The sequence below is a fragment of the Hipposideros armiger genome, unplaced genomic scaffold, assembly GCF_001890085.2.
Source record: "Hipposideros armiger isolate ML-2016 unplaced genomic scaffold, ASM189008v1 scaffold_589, whole genome shotgun sequence".
Classification (NCBI taxonomy): Eukaryota; Metazoa; Chordata; class Mammalia; order Chiroptera; family Hipposideridae; genus Hipposideros; species Hipposideros armiger.
Genome location: NW_017731939.1, coordinates 961,389 through 982,234, shown reverse-complemented (window position 1 = coordinate 982,234; position 20,846 = coordinate 961,389). Strand labels below are relative to the sequence as shown.

The following is a 20,846-nucleotide window of genomic DNA, read 5'->3' as shown; positions in this document are numbered from 1 at the left end:
TTCCCCATTGAGTATGATGTTAGCTGTGGGTTTGTCATATATGGTCTTTATATGTTGAGATATGTTTATTCCATTCCACTTTTCTGAGAGTTTTTATCAAATGGATGCTGGATTTTGTCAAATGTTTTTTCTGCGTCTATGATATGATCATATGATTTTTATCTTTCATTTTGTTTATGTGGTGTAGCCCTTAATTGATTTGTAAATATTGAACCAAACAGCATCCCAGAAATAAATCCCACTTGATCATGTTGCATGATCTTCTTAATGTATTGCTAGATTCAGTTTGTTAATATTTTGTTGAGGATTTTTTATCTATGCTTATTAGGGATATTGGAGTATTGTTTTGTCTTTTTGTAATGTCTTTGTCTGGTTTTGGTATCAGGATAACTGTGGCTTTGTTAAATGAGCTTGGAGCCTTCTTTCCTCTTGGATAGTTTGGAATAGTTTGAGGAGAATAGGTGTGAATTCTTCTTTGAATGTGTGGTAAATTTACCTATGAAGCCACCCAATCCAAGATTTTTGTTTGTTGGGAAATTTTTAAAATTCTGACTCAATTTCGTTAGTAGTTATAGGTTGGTTAAGATTTTCTTTTTGATTAAGTTTTGAAGATTGTGTGTTTCTAAAAATTTATTAATTTCTTCCATATTATCCAATTTGTTGGTGTAGGATAATTGTGCATAGTATTTTTTTTATATTCTTTGTACTTCTGCAGTGTTCATTGACATTTCTCCTCTTTATTTTCTGATTCTATTTATTTGGGTCCTCTGTTTTTTTTATTAATGAGTCTGGTTAAAGATTTATCCATTTTGTTTAGCTTTTCAAAGAACTAGTTCTTGGTTTCATTGATTTTTTTTTCATGTATTTCTGTTCTCATCTTTATTATTTCCTTCCTGCTACTCACTTTTGGCTCTTTTGGCTGTTTTTTGTTTGTTTTTTTCTAGTTCCATTAGGCATAAATTTAAATTGTTTAATTGAGATTTTTCTTGTTTCTTCAAGTAGGCCTGCATTGCTATCAATTTCCTATTTAAGGCTACTTTAGGGCCGGCAGAGTGACGCGATGGTTAGGAACTGGCTTGGGACACCAAAAGGCCCTGGTTCGGATCCCACATGTGAGGGCCAGTGACACTGCCCTCTACAAAAAACAACAACAAACAAACAAAAAAGACTGCTTTAACTGTGTCCCACAGATTTTGAGTCATTGTGTTTTCATTTTTGTTTCTCTCAAGGTATCTTTTGATTTCTTCCTGATCTCATTTTTGACCCAGTCGCTATTTAGTAGCATGTTATTCAGCCTCCATGTATTTGTGTGTTTTCCGGATTTCTTCTTATAATTGCTTTCTAGTTTCACACCATTGTGGTTGGAGAAGGCACTTGATATGATTTTAATTCTCTTAAATTTATTGAGACTTGTTTTGTGGCCTAACAAGTGCTCTATCTTGGAAAATGTTCCATATGCACTGAAAGGAATGAATATTCTGCTGCTTTGGAGTGGAATGCTCTAAAAATATCAATGCAATTCATCTGATCTAGTGTGTTACTTGTCTTTATTTCATTTAGTTCCTTTTTGGGAGTTCTCTCTTCTTTTTCACTTGGGAAATGTTTCTTCATTTTGGCTGCCTTTATGTGTTTGTTTCTATGTATTAGGTAGATCTATGTTTCTCAGCTTATGTAGTAGGTGTCCTGTGGGGTCCAGTGAGTGGTACAGTGTCACTGATCACTTGTGCCAGGTGCTCCAGGAGTGTCTGTGGTGTGTGTTATGGCTCTCTCCTGTTGTAGTTGAAACTTGGAGACCATTGGCATGTCAGTGGGTGGCATCAACTCTTTCTGAGGTTAAGTGGCTGTAAGGGTTGTCCACTCACACAGTTTATGAGCTGCTATGACCACACAGAGGGGGTTTTACACCAGTCTTGTGTGCCTGTTGAGTCCACCCTTTGGGTGTGCAGCTTGTGAGGCTAATCAGGTAGTGCTCTATGGTGGTCTAAAGATGGCCTCCAGGTTTGTTGTTTTTGGGACCTCTTAGGAGGGGCTCCCATCCAGGCTAAGTTCAACCACTACCTGTGACTGGCCAGGGGCTACCTGGTAGGAGCTACAAAGCTACCCACATTTGGGTGCTGCCTATACTGGACCTGAGGTCACATGGGAGATGTGAAGCTGAGAACCAAGACCAGTTTTTACCTGTACCAGGCCTGGGCCAGCTTAGGAAAAGGTCCAGGGAACCCCAAGGACCGATGTCACATGCTGGCTACCTGTAAGGCTCAGCTATTAAAAGAGCCTCAGGCCGTACATGAAATTGGTGAGGCAGGGTGCCAGGTAGTCACCAGGGTGGTGCAATTGGTGTTCACCAATTTAATGCAGGTATGGCACAAGTGTTGAGCCTGGGGCCCCTAACAAATGTATCAGAGCACACCAGGGCCAGCCACTGACTGCCTCCAGCCTACAGGTCCTGGTGACTTTTCCAGGAAAGACTGCAGCACTGGTTTGAACTGGTTGCTGGCCACAGAAAATAACTCCATTAGTGCTGTGAGAGTTAGGCAGGGCAGTTATCCCAGTGAGTCTTCAGGGTTGAGTGAGTTGAGTTCACCAGGCCAGTGCAGTTTCACATTTGCTCATGTGTCAAAGGGCTCTACACAGAAAAGATGGTGCCCACCTGTAGACCATACAGGAGGAGGGCTCAACACAAGTATAATTGTGGCTGTCTCTCTAGCCCTCACCTTGAAGCCACACATTTCAGTCTCTCCCTGTATGTCTCAAGTTGCTTTCTCTCTACCAGAGCCCAGGGTTAGTGCCTGCAAGTGAGTGAGAGTATACAGGCACTTTTAAATGACATCTAGGGGCCGGCCGAGTGGCGCAATGGTTAAGAACTGGCTTGGAATGCCAGAGGGCCCCGGTTCGGATCCCACATATGAGGGCCAGTGACACTGCCCTCCACAGCTAAGATGCTGAACAACAGCTCAACCTGGAGCTGGGCTGTCATGAGTCGCCAGCGACGGCGTAGGCTGCAGCCCCTGTGGCAATGGGTTGCCATGGGCTACCGTATGTAGCCAGCAGCCAGCGTGAGCGGCCAGCAGCCACCGTGAGCGGCCGTCCAGAAGCCGGCGACTGATCTGCCTCGCCCGGGAAGAGCGCAATGATGGTGCCAACTTGGGCCAGTGAAGCAACATCCTCCACAACTAGACTGAAGAACAGAACGACAGCAACTTGTCTGTTCCCCTTCCCCCGATTCCCCAGCACTGTTCCCATCCCCCTAATTCCCCAATAAAAAATCTTAAAATAAATAAATAAATAAATGACATCTAGATTTCTAGCTGCCCTCTGTTTCACCCGATGGAGTGGAATCTCCACTGATGTTCACAGCCAGATGTTATGGGGACACTTGTTCCTGACACAGGAAACCTGGGCTGGGAAGCCCAGTGTCGACCTGGGGCCCCTCACTCCTCAGATGGAAACTCCACTGTCAAAATATTACTCCTAATGCTCAACTACCACACGTAGGTGTAGGACCAGCCCATTTTGTGACTGTGATCCCCTACCTGTCTCAACATGGACTCTTCTTTCTATCCTTAGTTATAGGAGTTCTGTTCAGCTAGTCTTCAGATGATTCTTGAGGTTGATTGTTCTATAATTTAGTTGTAATTTGAATGTGGTCATAGGAAGTTGCAAGCACAGAGTTTACCTACTCCGCCATCTTGCCTGGAACTCTCCCATGCCTTCTTTCCTTTACTTTTATGTAATGACACCTCCCATTTATTAGGCTGCTGAATTTCGCCTATGACCAGCTCTACTCCCACTTCACCTGTAGTAAGTTCTTGGGCCCTATTAATTCCCTTATCACTATGTAATTGGGGGTGGGGGTTGGGGGTGGAAAGCTTTTTGTTTTTTGCTTTTAAACACTATCAGTCTTGAAGCTTGAAGACACCCTGACACACTGTGTCCCAGTGTGCTAAATAATGCAGCCTATAGTATCATACTGCACTTACTTAAATATCAACTTCCTCATTCACAAGTCCTGCAATCTTAAGAAAGTAATTAAATTTCTCTCAGTTTCTAAATCTAAAAAGTGTGGATATGACAGTGCTTTCATATAGAGTTGTCATAAAGATTAAATTTGATAATCGATTTAAAATGCTTAACACAGAGGCAATTATCACATAAATGTTAGTATTCATTATTAATCATAAGTGTTCTCCTTCCAAGGTAATTCAAATATGGAGCATTATGTACTGTTCACTTAGCACAGACATTGCTTGGCCTATATATACTTAATCATTATTTTGGAATTCTATATTTGTGATTTGTCAAAATCAATACTTGCAAAACTTTCATGGCAATTTTCAAACATGCACAGAACCTCAAAACTAAGTCACTCAATATCCAATATTTCAGCTTAAGTCTGACAAAAGATCACTGTCTTCTTGGTTCAGCTCTTATGCTGTAAACTAGTATCCTTTACATGATGCAGTCAGTGCTGAATTGTGTTCTTTCTTTGGTGATTTTGTTGTCTATAATGGCTCCCAAACAGAGTGCCAAAGTGCTGTCTAATGTTCTTAAACATAAGTGTGCCTTATGGAGAATACATGTGTTTGACAAGCTTTGTTCAGTCATGAGTTATAGTGTTTTCTGGCAGTGAGTTTGATGGTAATGAACCAATAATATTCACATCCAGAAAAAAAAGAAGAGGAAATTCACCAATCTGTACATAAGTGCATGCTATAAGTGCTAAAGTAACATTTATAGTGCATGATGAAGCCATAGAAATGACAGAAAAGCTGCTAAATTTGTAAATTCAAGAGATGGCAACTATAAAAAAGTGTAATGGACAACATTATTGTGAGGTTAAAAGCAAAAACAAACAACAAACAAAAAACCCCAAAACCAAACAGCAACAACAAAAAAGTCACATTTACCCCAGGTCATGAAAATGCCAAACACTCCTTGGTGTATGACATCTGGTTCATATGTTTCAAAAGGAGCACAGTGCAATAAACAAACCTGCAGACCAAGCAAGTTCTGTAGATTAGGAGACTCTAAAATAATTTATTTTAAAAATTTCTGCTAAATCTTATGCAGGAGACAGGTTATATGGAAGAACAGGTTTTTTAATGCTGATGAGACTAAATTGTTTAATAAGAATGTTGGTAAATGAACCTGTATGTGGCATTTTGGTTGAGGAAAATGTTGTAACTACAGGCTTACAAGAACCTAACCCTGGATTTTTCCTAGGAGCAGTAATTCATTATTTGCTAATTCTGTGTTTATGGTGACTTTACAGAACAGAGCTACCATGAATAATGACAGTCGACTATATTGAAGTGTTACTAGATCTACTGAGAAAAGGAAGCATCACTGTGATACACTGAAGGATGGTAGACTTGTACTTTCTCACAAATGGTATAAGGCAATTTTTATTTATTATACTTATATAAAAGTTTATCTTGTTGCTGCTTTAACGAAAATCATTACTAAATTAAAAGGCCCATTTTTATGTCAGGGGTTCTGATTTAGTGTTCATATATTACATTTATATATTGGTGTCATTAGTTATATAGGGCAGTGTTAGCCACGAATGGCTACATAACTCCCATGAAAAGGTTCCAGACATTCTGTACCTGTCTTGAACGACTAACTTATGCAATACAAAGGTTGGATGTTAAACGTGAATACAAAGGGATTGAAACCTTTCATTAAGGTTAAACTCACATACCACACAACGCTCTGTTGGGAAGAAATTGAGAACATCTTTTACTGAAGATATTTTTATAAGAACCAATATTTTCTACCTTAACATTTCTCAATGTATTAGTTACCATCTCTGATAAACAGTAATCACATAAACCACATTCAGGGAAGAAACTGGCTATTTTATTTTAAAAGAAGTTTGTTTCTTGGTATTATTTGTTTAAGGAATAACTGTGTTTGTGCCAAGTCAAGCACCTAAAGCCTCTGTAATGCTATTACAGTTTGCTATAGTATTTACTAATAGATACTGATTATGTCTGAATGAGGTGAGTAGTTCAACCAAATTTGTATTAAAAAAATCAATTCTGTATTATCATTTTAAGTGACGTTATTAGGTTTGCTTCCCACTATGTTTTTTTGTTTTACTTATCATATCTGGATAATGTTTCATTTTTTTTCAACATATCATTGGCAGACTCTCTTTTTTTTGTGAATACAGTTTGTTTAGCAAAGATGTCAACCGATGAGCCATTATAACAGTGATCTCTTTTCTAGTTTTGTATTTCTTGCCTTTTGATTTATTTTATGATTTTTTAATACCATAAAAACTTAGCTCAAGGAAAATTTATGTCACATATGGTATGATCTATAGATTATGGTGTAGAATGTCATAGTTATTTATAAAGCAGGTTTCACAACGTCTAAGTAACAGTGAAGGCCAACAATGCAGTCTAGAAGCACTAATGAAAGCAAACACTTAAAGCACTTAGCAAGTCCAGGAGCTGTTCTAAGTATTTTACATGCAATAACTTATTTAATTAACAACGTAAGCCTATGAAGTAGGAAATACCTCTATCATTTACAGATTGCAGGAACTAAGGCATAGAGAATTTAACTTATCCAATATCATCCAGCCAGAAAACAACAGAACCAAGTTTTAAACTCAGGGATTCTGACTGTAGGATCTGTGTCCTAAACCACTACATATCTTGCCCTTTACACTGAAGAAAGCGCTTATCTGTATGTTGTTTCACTGACTTCGCAATAACCCTGCAAAACCAGCCAATTCAGAAATCCTCTGAATTTCCCTTTGGACTCCCACTGATTTGTTCTCCCTGAAACTTACCCTCAGCTATGCCCATGGCTCACAACATTCAATTTTGCTGCCTTGAAGCTAGCTGTATACTGAACTTCCCAGTTGATTAATTTTCTAGAATTGTATATCATATGGCCATCCTAGGAATAATAGCCTCTGCTGGCATTCGTGTGAGTGACAGCCTAGGGTTTTTCATCAAGACTCTTTTGGTGGCAAGTTAAAAAGCTACATAAATGAACTTAAGCAGGAAAAATAGGTAAGGTGGAATTTATCAAAAGGAGACAGGGATATTATATGGAACTCAAAGAAAGAAAATACAATCAGAAGAGATTAAAACCCAGAAACAGAAACCTGTAAAAAAAAAAAATCAACCCCCAAACTTCCTCAGCCCCTCCTTCTCTCTATGACATCATGTTCTCCCCATGTTTTATTTTGTTTACGTATCTTTTTTTTTCTACAAACTGGTTATCTCTCTTTTTCTGGGTGCATGGGAGGAGGTGGCTATCCTATACCTCCAAAATTCACATGTCTCTCTTTATGATCAGCAGAATCTGACTAAAATCTTTGAATCTCAATTCTAAATCCTGAATTGGGAAAATACAATTGACCTTTGGATGACATGTGCCATACAGGAGGGTGGTGTCTATTTTTGTGTCTCTATGTAGATTAATACATTTTTTCTCACATGGCTCCTTTAATGTTTTGGGTGTCACTAAAATAAATAATCAAATTCCCAATTTGAATTGAAAGTAAAATAAAAATATCATATTGTGTATTTTTCCATTATGCTACAGAGAGATAGCCTGCTTTGGGTTGTTGTTCTGGGTCGTTAACATGAAACGTAATTACCCAAGTCTACAAAAAAATGCAATATTCATATACTTTTTTTCATGACTTGAGAAGATGCTGCTCTATTCATAATATAAGAATAAAATTTGGCAATTTGGAGTCAAGATATAAGTGTTCTTGACTTTTTAAAAATAAGATTTCATAGCCTTTAAGAGAACTTTACAGTAAAGGAAAGGAATATGAGCTGTAAGCAATTCTAAACTTTAATAGTGAGCAAGAAAATTAGGGAGATCCTACAAAGTAGTTTGATTCATGAAAATTATGACTGAAGAAAAATGTGGATAAGCAGTATATTTTTATGTGAAAATACTGAAAGTAATGTCAAAATTAAGCTGCTATCAATTTATTCCTAGATTTATGTGATAAGAGCATATCTTGTCTTTTTATCCCCTCTGTCTATTTCAACATCTATTTATCTTGCCTTATAAATCGTTACAATATGAATCTTCCTGAAATATCAATTTTATTAGTTTTGCTTGACATTCCTGTAGCTCCAAGCTGCCCTGATGTGACCTTATTGTGATTAAATTGTGTATGAAGGAGGACAAACTGTAAAGTAATGATTCAGAATTTATAGGTACTCAGAATGACTGTTACAGTTATAGCAAACTAGAGGTCAAACATTACAGTTGTTTCATTAAACATATATCTTTAGAGATTTTATAAAATCATTGATTTATATTGGCTATACTCTATCTAGATATTTTCTCTAATAGAATTCCAAAAAATCTACTTTTTAAATCAATTTATTTTAATAAATTATGAAAAAAACTGGACTTTCAAAACGACAAACATTTCTAGGTTTTAATACTCAGATATGTGTACCAGTTTAATTGACAGATCTGTCCATAAAACATAGTTCAAGATAATGCTTTAAAATAACATTCTGGATATGATATCAATATCATAATAAATTTGAATAGAGGTTTTCTGGAATGTAGGTTTATAATAGCGAGAATGACTTTTACTCTATATTTTTAAAAGACAACACATACTTCTCAACAGATCAGAATGCAAAAAAGCTAATTGTTATTTCACTTGTACATAAACTTTAATAAACCAACCATAATTAAATATTTTTCTTTTACTTAAGTTTGGGGAAAATTAGCTGAATTAAGCAGACTCCCAAACATAAACGAATTCAGTTCCGTATATCCTATTCACAGCCTTCTCCTGACATTGTCATCTGTTGTCAGTACAAAACTGAAAAAGCCTGCCCAGAAGAAACCATATCACTCCAGGAGGAGAGAGCTGAACAAGCAGTTAGGCTCTCTTTACTATCATGTAGTTAAACTATCATGTCCAGAAAAATTCACTGGGAAAGAGCTTTTATCAGCTACAACTCCTGAATTAAAGAGAACCTAAGTCAGCAAAGATAGTGCCTAAGTAGGCCTAGGTTTGAGACAATGACAGACAAATGAGGATTATCATTGGGGTACACAGTCTGAGATAAACATCAGCATACAGTAACCTTGTATTGAGGCTCATTTGCCTCCATGTGTCTTGGATGGAGTTTTATGGGGAAAAGGCAACTGATATTTAAATATTGGTATATTGTGTCACTTACTGTAGTTTGCAAAATAATAGACTACGAACTAATGACAGTTGTGGTCCAAAATATTATAGTTTAAGGGCACTTAAACTAAGAAGTAGAACATGATGTTCATACAGAAAATGTACTCCTAAGTAAATTACAACCAATTAAATATATCTAGAGATCATTGCAGATTCATGGGCTGGTGATAAGAGAAAATTATTGTAAAATATTAAACTCTGGTTTTCAATGTTTGTATTTGAAAAATAATTTTAACTGTCACTTAGATATGGATATAGCCACTTTTTTCTTCAAATGGCTAAGGTCTACATGTATCAAGTACAGTATTAAAGTTTTTAAAAAATGAACATACATTTTTACAACAAATAAAATATTTTTTATAATTCTGTTAATATTTAAATTACAATAAAATTAAGTGTTGACAATGTTAAACTTGCTAACTCTGGTAAAATTACTAATTTTACTAAATTAAGATTACTAAAATGTACTAATTGTACTAAGGAACTAATATACCCCTCCCCACATTTTAAAATTTGGGATTAGGAACAGTGTCATGTGCATTCCAACCACACATTCTAATCAAGCCCATATCATCACATGAGACTAATAAGAAGTTAGGCATACTTCACTCTAAATTATAATTTACTGTCTTCTTAGAATTTCATCTTAAAATATTTCGTTTTCTTAATTAGAAGTAACTGAGAAAAGCTTTTCTTGGCAAAATGATTTCTCTTTTGCTAAATATCCAGGAATATGAGACTTGTGATACTTTATAGAATTTGAAAAGAATATTTAAAACAGCTTTTAAATTAATAGTGACTTTTAGGACAATTTTATAATTTTCAATCTGCATCTCAATTGCTAATTTTGTGGGGGAAGTGAAAGAGCATTATACAAACTAATCTCATCTTCAGGAGATCATTAGGTAGGGATATCTTGTTTACCAGATGATCTGCATGTTGGGAGCAGGACCCGCCCTGTTAGTGTTTAACTCTTGCCCTTCTGACAGTGGCAAGGTTCAAACTGTGCCAAACTGTGGGGAATTACCTCATCAATGGGAAAAGGAGAGAAAACGACTCCTTAATTCACCTCTTACTGTTATTCAAAACATGGTAAAGTGTACCAGGGGAAACTAAATATAAAAATATCTCAAATCAAATTAAATATAATTTTTGAAATGCTGTAAATAAACCTCTGAAAAAGGTTTACTTCCTTTAAATAAAAGTCAGGTTCTTTATCACCTAGTCTTTTATATCACAGATTTTCACAGTGAAAAGCTTCTCTGAAGAAATACGAAAGCCACATTTCTCTCTGCCATAGTCTACCTTCTTTCTTTTCCTAAAGTCAAAAATATATTACAGTTCATATTACTTTTTCCTATCATAAAACCTGAGCCAGAAGAAATCTAATAGAATTTGAAGCTTTATAACAGAGGTAATATTTTTAAGCTGTTTTTCATCAAAGTGGAAGTGTTAGCTACCTAATATTATAATCTCATTGGTTTCCTAACCCAGTGGCTAAATACGATACTATTCATGAATAGTTATTTCCTCTCTCATAGTATATAACATAATTATGACTGTATTTTCCTAAATTTTATAACTAGAATTATTTTTACATTTTTCCCTGTTTCATTTATTCTTTTATAATTACTTAATTATTCAGAATGTCTAATAATAGAAGGAAATGTATTCAAAATGGCATTCACATAGATATCTATCATTATTTGATAGATGGTGACCTTTATGTCCATATTGTTACAATAAATATTGATGTATATTGCAATAATGCAGGTTGTGTCTGTTATATGTCAACATTTTATGTATAAGGCTAAAACTTCCTGTGAAAAATGCCAGGCAATGATCTTTAAGATGATCGTTTGAGGATACTTTTGTCAACATTTGTCTCCTACAAAGTCAATAGTTATTAATCACTTCATTACAATGTACTGAAAAGTAATTAGGTTCTTTTTATTCCATTTGCTTCATAATTTGATATATATTCAACTATTTCTGATCTCCTTATTTTTTAAAAATTTGAATCAAAAGAAATGAAGGCATTGATTATGATGCCTCAGTTTTGAGCCTATTCTCTCATTTATCATGTGAGTAGCCTATTGAAAAATTCTCAGAACTTTTACATACCAAAGACAGTGAAAAGGTAGAGTGAAATGAGTATTCCCCTGCTTTCTCTCAATCTGCTGTCATGCTTATTAAAACATATTTTCAACCAATTTCATATATATAATATATATATATATAATATATATATATATATATATATATATATATTATATATATATTATATATATATATATATATATCAGGTTTATTGATAATCATTAATAACTGGAAACAACCTAAAGTCCTTCAACTGGTGAATGGATGAAAGTTGTGCTTCCCACACAATGGAATACTATTCAGTAATAAAAAAGATATAACTCCTGCTATACACAAGATGGATTAATTTCAAATTTATTTTGTTATGAAAGAAGATTCAAAAAAATACATAGTATACATTTTTATTTATGTGGCCTCCTTGCAAAGTCAAAAGTACAGGGGCAGAAAACAGAATAGTGTTTTTAGAGGCTGTCATTGGATGGGGAAGTATTGATTACAAAGGAAAATAAGGAATTTCATTGGATAACTTAGCAGGTCGTTTGAGTATCTTGATTGTGGGGATAGTTACACAAATGTGTGGATTTGTCGAAACTCATAACTGTACACTAAAAAGTGTGACTCAGAGGTATGTAAATTATACCTCAATAATAATTTGTTTGAATATTATCAATCGCTATAAGTGTTTCCTCCTGGTGCCTTTCACTCAGAGGTCAATATAAATAAATATAGATAGAGGAAGAGATTTTGATGTAATAAGATAATCACTATTAAAGACAGATAATACATACTGGGGGATCAACTCTATGCCAAACACTGTCCTTGATGTGTCATATGCATTATATAATTTAAACTACTAGCATAGAGACTTTCCAGATAAAAGACATCTTAGGTAGGTCAAAATAACTTGACATATTTACCAAGGAGAATTTGGAAAGGCAGAGACTGATTCCAGCTTTGCCGCCAGTCTTGGTTTTGTTTCTTCTACTTAGTACATTTCCAGAAAATACCTTGCATTTAGCTAATGAGTGAATGTAAAAATAAAGGTATCTTTTAATTTGAGGAGATTCCATTGAAATTATATTCATAAAGAAATTGTTAGAACAAGCCCTTCAATAAATTTGTAAAACTTTCTTAATGGTATGAAAAACAGTGGAAGGAACAAATAAAAATATGGACTAAGAGGCCGGCCGAGTGGCTCAGTTGGTTAAGAGCTCACTCAAGAGTGTGGGCTCTGAGCAACAGTGGTTCAAGTCCCAGCCTGAGCTGAGCTGCCACTGAGCTGCCAACAAGTGGAAGGATAGCTCAGCTAAGAGAAATATGGACTAAGGACGTACTTACATTTTTGTAGAATAAGTCAAAATTTTACAATGGGATCAACATTTGATCTTTCATACGATTCACATGATATTTCTAATTAAATGTCAAATTAAATGCAAAAGTACTGAACAAAGATTTTGCTGTTACTAGTTAAATTAGGGTAATAATTAGATGTCAAATTGATAAGCTCTTGAATAATGAGGTTGATGAAGAGGATAGTAGATCAAATCAAATTGCAACAATAACAGAACTGCATACTCTACATTCAAATGAGGCTCAGCAGACACTATGATAAACAAATCAAGATTTTAAATTTCCAAATTTTATTTTTACCATAGCAAAAGCTTTCTCAATTTTTCTGAAAGACCAGTTTTTTTGCTATCAATTGTTTGCAAACAAACATGCTCTAAGTATAATCAAAAGTATACAAGATTAGCCATGAAAAATAAAAATTGACATTACAGGTCAATATTATCATAAAGCTTATGATATAGAAATAAAAGTTTTATGTATCTGCATTAGCATTAATACTTAATGCTTGTTTTTATATTGCATTAAACAGGTACTAATCAGGTTTATTTACCTAAACCTTGATCAAGTTTATTTACCTCAACCTTTTCTCAACCTTTCATATATATGATAAATAATAAGTAAAGATTTGTGAAATAAATGAATGTTAGTGTATGGGTATAGTGAATTGAATGACCCAAGCCAAATTGATTTCACACAAATTTACTTTTTCTTTTCTTTTTGGCTAATAATTGTGGTCACAGAAAAAATTTGAAGACCATTAGAATTAGCTACTTCCCTCCAAAATTTTTTATCATTTATTTATAGCAAAAGTGAGTCTCAGACTATTAAAATTGTCAAACATTTAATTTGCTGACTACTTGCTAGTGGGCAATTACCAACATGTTAAATACAACTTCTTCACTAACCTCAAGCAAGTCTTATTTTTCTGCTTTTCAGATGTTCAGAGAATTACCTGTGTAAATGTCCATTCAAAGCAAACACAACAAAATTCCAAAGGCCAGAGTTCCACACTGTCCTAACAAGAATCAGGCATCTAGAATTCCCAGGTTCAAGGCTGGCACAGAGCCATTTAGAGGGTGAGGCTAGGGCATCTGTAAGAGTAGTAGCAATAGGTCTTGCTGTTATATGGTCTGTTCAGCCAAAGACAGGGAGTATCTCAACAATAATTTCCCTAATCTGCATTTTTTACTGACCTTATCAATGAGAACTCATTTGTAGTATTCAACATGTTCATTAGCAGGCCACTTTTTTTTCATTTCTCATTAAAATCCATTTCTCAAATGTACCATGCTAATTAAGAAAGTGCTGATCACAGTACAGGAAATAGAATCACCTTTTAACCACACTATGAAGAATATAACTATTGGATGGAAAACTATATTCTTTGGAATGCTGACTGCACTTGGGTTATAGCTTAACCTAAAAATCACACAATATCACAATCCATGGCAAAGTGTTTTCAAGAATCACAGTTGTTATGTGATGGGAAAAATGAACATCAATTTTATTCTGTTTCTATTAAGTTTTCAGGAACTTTGGATCAGTTTTCTTAGTAGGAAATGGTTGTTCTCACTCTATATAAAATTAAACAGTAACAAGCTTCATTTATCAAAATAGACAAAATGATAATATTTCTAAACTATGGATTGCTTTACTTAGAAATTTCCTTGTTTCTTCAGACTATTATTTTTCCAAGCTTAAAAATTATGAAAGTAAATAGATTTTTCATGAACTTATACTAAAAGACTTTCAAAAATATGTTTTTATGTGTTTCACACTATATTTCATTTAATGAGCTGTTAAGTGTTCTTTTAAGGCATACACCTAAGATAACCAGTGACATTTTAAGTTTTTGCAACTTAAGGAAAATATGAGAAATAGAAGAAGCTATTTTCAGTCTTTTATAATAAACTGAGAAAAGAACCAGAAAAATGAATAGTTTCTCATAATAGAAATTTTATGTCAATGTGGCTCCACTGAAGGAATCACACTACAGGAGGAAAGTAAAAAGAAACGTACATCTAATAAATAACATTTTCCTTTGTAGGTTCATATAATTAGATCAACTACCACAAGGGGAAAAATAGCCTTCAAAAGTATTTAATTCTTGTTAATAGAAGGACAGTCATAGATGTAGCAAACTGTGACAGATACATGGGTCCTGATATTATTTCTTAGTAATTTCTAATTAGTTTTTAGTAATTCTGTCATTTCTTTAAGTGAAAGTCTTACATAAAAGCCTGTATTAGAAGTAACATATGGGACATAATATATCTATCATCTCTGGCATTTTCATTACAAAATACACCATATCTCTCGACTTCAGTTTCATCATTTGTTAAAAATATAGACTATTATTCAAGGTAACTCAATAAGTTCTTACTTTGCATGCACCCCCTCTCTTTTAAGCACATAGAAATGGCTTTACAAATATAAAAAATAGAAAATTAAATGACAGAGATGGGCTCCAAAACAAGATAAACACTTTCAGACAATGTATGAAATCAGAGCACACCACAGCGATCAGTGTTAATGCCACTTCTGCTTTGCTTTCATTCCAGAAGTAGAAAGAAGCATGCAGAAATTTAGCAGGGATGAGTAGTAAGAAATAGCCAATTCTAACCAAAAAGCGTAGGGTTTGGGTAAGCTTCCAGGGAGGGTCTTATATATGGGGCACACAGGGAAGACCCTGGGAGTAGGGAGAGAATGCTTATCACAAATGCTTGGGGATAACCATATTCCAGAATATACATTTGTGACTTTGCAAGCTGTTATCTAGAGCCGGTGCTCATAGGAAGGGTTAGTGTCAGTTCAACACCACTTGGTCACACAAAATTGATAACTTTAGGGAGTAGCTTAGCTAAACTCTCACAATTTGGAAGTAGGATACTTTAAGTGTTTGCAACTCAGCACATAAAATGGTTCTCCAGACATTATATCATTTTCTAAGTAGTAAGATAGTAATTGGTAGCTCATGTAACATCATCATCCTATGACCCATGATTATGTAGTCACCTAATCCAAGAGCAAACACTGAAATATTTTTCAAAATGAGTAAAGTTACTTACCAAAGAAGGCATAGCTCCAGTACCCTAGAGGTCTCCTCTGTGTATCTCTTATTAGAATTTGGGACATTCTCATTCAGTGTCTTGCTTCTCAACACACACATATCAACATTGATCAGCTGAAACTAAAGGACAAGTAGCAGGTTATAGGTTCACAAGCATTACTACTCAGTTGAGAACCTTCTGTCCTTTGGGCTACACTCAAACCTAGCAGTCTTTCAGGTTATTTAATATTAGGTTGTCAGAAAAGTCATGGCACATTTTTGCAATGAGAAACAGAAAAAATACGTCATTACTTTTCCAACAACAACCCAGTAAATTGTTCTGAATAGCATGCCCAGATGTAGCATATGTTGCCCTCATATTCCTGAAATATCAACTGAAACAAACAATCTTAACAATTTTGGGTTCAATTGGACATTTCACACTCATAAGATTGAAATAGGCCACATCCAGCACTAGGTTTCTCAGATTTATAGAAAGATACAGAACAGTAAACTCAGCATGCCAACATCAAGAGCAATACTTAGATGACAGTCCCTGCAGATACCCAGGGGCTAGTCATTGGCCTTAACACCAGGAAGCTCAGTGTGAGGGAGTGAGACCACGGAATGGTGTGGAGGTGTACATTGACTTAGAAGTCCGAGTTCCACATAGCAATCAATAACTCTTCTAGTAGTTTCATGAGTTTAGCTTCCAATTCGCCAAAAGAAGAATATAGTATTCAATTACAAAAATCATCAAGCTCAGGAAAACCTAAAGTTATGGCTTCCCTCAGGTCTTTATGTTGTGTTTATTCTAATAACCACCTACTCCAGATGCAGTTTAGCAATCAGTGTGTTTTTGTTTTGGTATTACCATAAACAATGTTGCCTAGTAACACAGCTGAAATTCTACCATTATCAATCAGGTTTCTAATAGGTGAAAGAAGGCAAATTCAAGGACCATTTCCAATGAGAGAGAATGGAAGAGGAGAAAACTTTGTTACTCTTATCTTTACCCATACCTACCATGCATAGTGATTCTGTATTTGTGTGTTGTGAATGTCCTTTGGCCACATGTCCCAGGCCACAGAATTCCAGCATTTGGATGAATCACAGGCCCAAAGAGGGTATTTCCTTGGGAATTACCTTCTACCCTCTGGTATACATGTTTTTCACCAAAATATCATTTTCCCCAGGATCTATCAACAAAATGTCATCAGATTATCATTTACTGGACCACCATTATGTTTTGTAGACTATGGAGATTAGGAAGTCCTCTTCAGACAAAGTTGGGTAAGAGAACAGGAGAGTTCATGGAATCCTGCAGCAAAACAGTGGTGATGTCCTCAGAGACAGGTTTCTCATGAAGCTAGTAAAGCTTAAATTGCAGGATCCCTCATTTGGACAGCTGGCCCTGAGAGATCCTTTAGCAATTTAAACTTTTTTTCTAAGAAAAATGTCACCTCATTTATAGAAGCTCTAGATACTAAAATATGAGTCCACCAGTAGTGTTTTAGTTTGTTTTAGTAGAGAAAAGCAAGGCAACTTCTAGAACAAAAAATAAAATAGCATTGGCTGTGTTTACTTACTACAACAGAGAACACATCCTAAATAGAAGCTTCAACTGGAATCACCACTTGATTAAATGGTTATAATCCAGTCATTTCCCATGTCCCATCCATATTCTGTACAGTCCAAAAATAAACTAAATGGGGGATTTCTAGGGATTAATTAACTGACATAGCATAAGCTTCTTTCTAGAATAATAGCCTTTACTCCAAAAATCAGTAAGCTAATATGGACAATATACCAGTTACCAAGTGAATTTATTAAAAATCTATATGCAGGCACTGGAAAAGAAATCAAAGAATGGGTTTGAGGCCCTATGGACCAAATATGTAACAATCATGAGTGAAAACTCTATCATTAGCCCATGCTAACCTTCTACCTTGATCTGTGGAACACAAATTATTCTGGGTTCCAAGGGCTTTGCATTTACTTAGACCTATATCTAACAATCCCTGAACAATTACCATGGTGCACACTTGACAGGTCTCTTTGAGAAAGGCAAAAAGGAAGATTTATAACATGTATGTATAATGTTATTATAGTAATCTTTATCTTTGCTACCTGGATTTAACTTCATTAAAAAGGATCAGGAATTTTGAACTGACTCACTTCTGATAACTGGGTAAGATGCTTTAATTTTCTATTAGAGAGATTCAAGATAAGCTGTTGCTTGCCAGATCTAGATTTTTTTGCTTTATCCATTTACAATCAAATTGGACTTTAATGAGCTGCCCATTTCTTTCCATCCCAGGACCTCCATAATCAATTAATAGTTTTTGCATTTAAATGAAGTTATCTGGCCTCTATTACCCTGTGGTTACATCATTTCAAATAAGACCAGGGAATCCATTAAAATAGTAGAATCTGCTACCAACATCTCTGACTCTCAAGGAAACACCACTACAATACATTTCAACAATATCATCATCCTCATAAAAAATATAGTTATCCATGCTTTGATGGAAGCCTTATTAACCATCTCTAGGGACATTAGATAGGAACAAGGCAGCAGTAGATTGCACATCTTAAATCTATTTTGACATTCATAAATAATCAGTTTTTCTATTTCTTCCACTACCTTAGACCAAGTAATATCTGGCATCTCGTTATTTAGTGCGAGATAACTGAATCCAAAACTCAGTCAATCAACAAACAACTAGAACCATTTACATTTTTTTCTTGGAATATTAAATCTTCAATCAATGTACTCTTTAAAAAACTCAGCTGTACTAAAATCTGCTTATTTCTCCTTGGTCAAACACTCTCAGAATCCATACTCACAAATATCATTCATGCATTTTTTCAATGTAAATTGACAAAGCTTTGCAATGCTTTTACTTTTAACTTTTTTTCTCCCACATTAACTTTATAATTGACCCCTTGGGAATGCTAAATTCTCAGTCTCATTACAGATTTGAATAAAATGATGAAATGAGAGTTATTGGAGGTGTGCATGAGAAGATTTGACTTACACTGGGATTGTTATAGAGTCTTCATGCAATGCAAGAACAGCCTCACGAGGCCTTGGAGAGCAAATGTTGCTTCTGATGACAAGGGAGGTATGGTTAGTGGGTTTTTGGAGCACTCCAACAATCTCCATGCAGCCCCTCCCCCATGCAGCCATTTCTGTTTTCATGTTCATGCTCTTTCATATACTTTATTATTTAAATTTAAAATGATATAATTTCTATAATTAACAATGGCTAAACTTCATTGAATAAATAATGTTCCAGACATTGTAAGTGTGTCATATATGCTAATTAATTTACTTTTCACAACACCTTACAAAGAAGTTATTGTTATTCAAATGAGAAAACTAAATCACAGAGATGTCAAATTGCCCAAATTTACAAAGATTAAAAAAAAAAAAACCGAGCCAGAATGTAAATAAACCAAAGTAGTTAGCTCTTACATGTACGTACTATACTGAGATTCAGAGTTTAGCAGGCATTTTAACCCAGATCAAATTTTAATTTCAGCTTTCATGTCTATTGTCAGAAAATGTAATTGATAAAAAATTATTTAAATGTAGTCATAAAAATGATTATTGTCCTTTACTTGAGTTGAGAAATTGGAGCTTTGAGCTTTCCATTCTCTTTAAGATGTCCAATACATATGAAGGAACCAGTTCATAACACAGATTCCTTGGAGTCCTAGTGTCTTTAATATTTTTGTAACTTTTTCTGTGAAATGGCTTCACTTGGACTTTATTACAGTCATCCATAGATGGTAACTTAGTTAAATTGCCAATGCATGCAATGGGTTTCCATGAGTCACATATCTTAGTTATGCTTTTAACTGTAAGAACCAAACAAGGCCAGACAACCAATTCCAGACTTCCAAAAGTATAATGAAAATTGTTTTTATTCATATCAATCACCACTTTATATATATTTAGACTAGTTAATTTTGATAAACATAGATTGTGTGCAGCCAATGAAAAGAAAAGGATATTGTATACCTTACTAAATCATTGGAGAGTTGGTAAAGAAGCCTTGAAGATAAGCTACTAGATTCTAATATGGTGGAGGATGGCTATCAGAAAGCTGAGAATTGCCCCAAAGAAGGGCATCAAGAGACACTGAGTAGATAGAATACAGGGTATGACAAATATTCTAAGGAGAAAAGGACCATATACTGATATATTTGCGTATATTGTGCAGAAACATAATACTCATCATTAGGTTATTGGTAAGAAAGAAAATCCTAGTAAAATAATAACATAAAGATATTTTTAAAGAAGGAAAACATATTTAGTTTCACAAAAATATTCTAGCATCATGCTTAATTAGAAACACCAGAAGCAGAGCCAATAAATTCAGAATCTAGATATATTTTTCAGCTATCATTATTATTATTCAGCAATGCCCTGGAAGTTCTAGCCTATAGCATCTGGTAAGATAGTACAACGAGAGATACAAAAATTGGAAAGGAAGAGTTGTAATGATTTTTGCTTGCCAGTAATTTTTTTATAGTTGGAAAATTCAAGAAGTTTAACTAAAACAATATAAAAAAAGCAAGAAACTCAAGAAAGCTGTGTGGTTAAAAACTAATACTATTCAGAAATCAATAACTCACATAGAAACAACTACCAATCATGATACAACTTTTGATGTATAATAAAATGATAAAAATATAAAATGCATAAAAAAGGTAACTAGAATTATACAATGTCTATATAAAAATAATTTTCTAAAATATTTTAAAATTTCCTTAAACAAATAATGTAGAGTAGAAAAAAGTTACATAAGTTAGGTTTATAGATAGGAAGAGCCAACATTAATGTGTCACTTCTCATGTTAATATAGCTAATGTACTCAATAAAAATGACAAAAGGAGTTTTTTGTTTGTTTGTTTGTTTTTAAAGATTATATCGGGGAATTGGGGGATGGGAACAGCACTGGGGAATCGGGGGAAGGGAAACAGACAAATTGCTGTTGTTTTGTTCTTCAGTCTAGCTGTGGAGGATGTTGCTTCACTGGCTCAAGTTGGCACCATCATTGCGCTCTTCCCTGGAGAGGCAGATCAGTCGCCGGCCTCTGGACAGCCGCTCACGGTGGCTGCCGGCTACACACGGTA

At 34.8% G+C, this 20,846-nt stretch overlaps 1 long non-coding RNA gene across 2 annotated transcripts in view; it reads right to left on the bottom strand.

Moving 5' to 3' along the window:
- Positions 1-20,846, bottom strand: part of LOC109371728 (uncharacterized) — a 112,467-nt gene that overhangs the window by 11,030 nt on the left and 80,591 nt on the right. The window contains exon 4 of one of the 2 annotated variants that reach the window (XR_002121916.1): positions 15,724-15,839. The exons of the other annotated variant lie outside the window; for it this stretch is intronic. This is a non-coding gene — a long non-coding RNA (uncharacterized LOC109371728). Of the gene's footprint in view, positions 1-15,723; positions 15,840-20,846 lie in introns of those variants that run through there. 2 annotated transcript variants of the gene reach the window in all.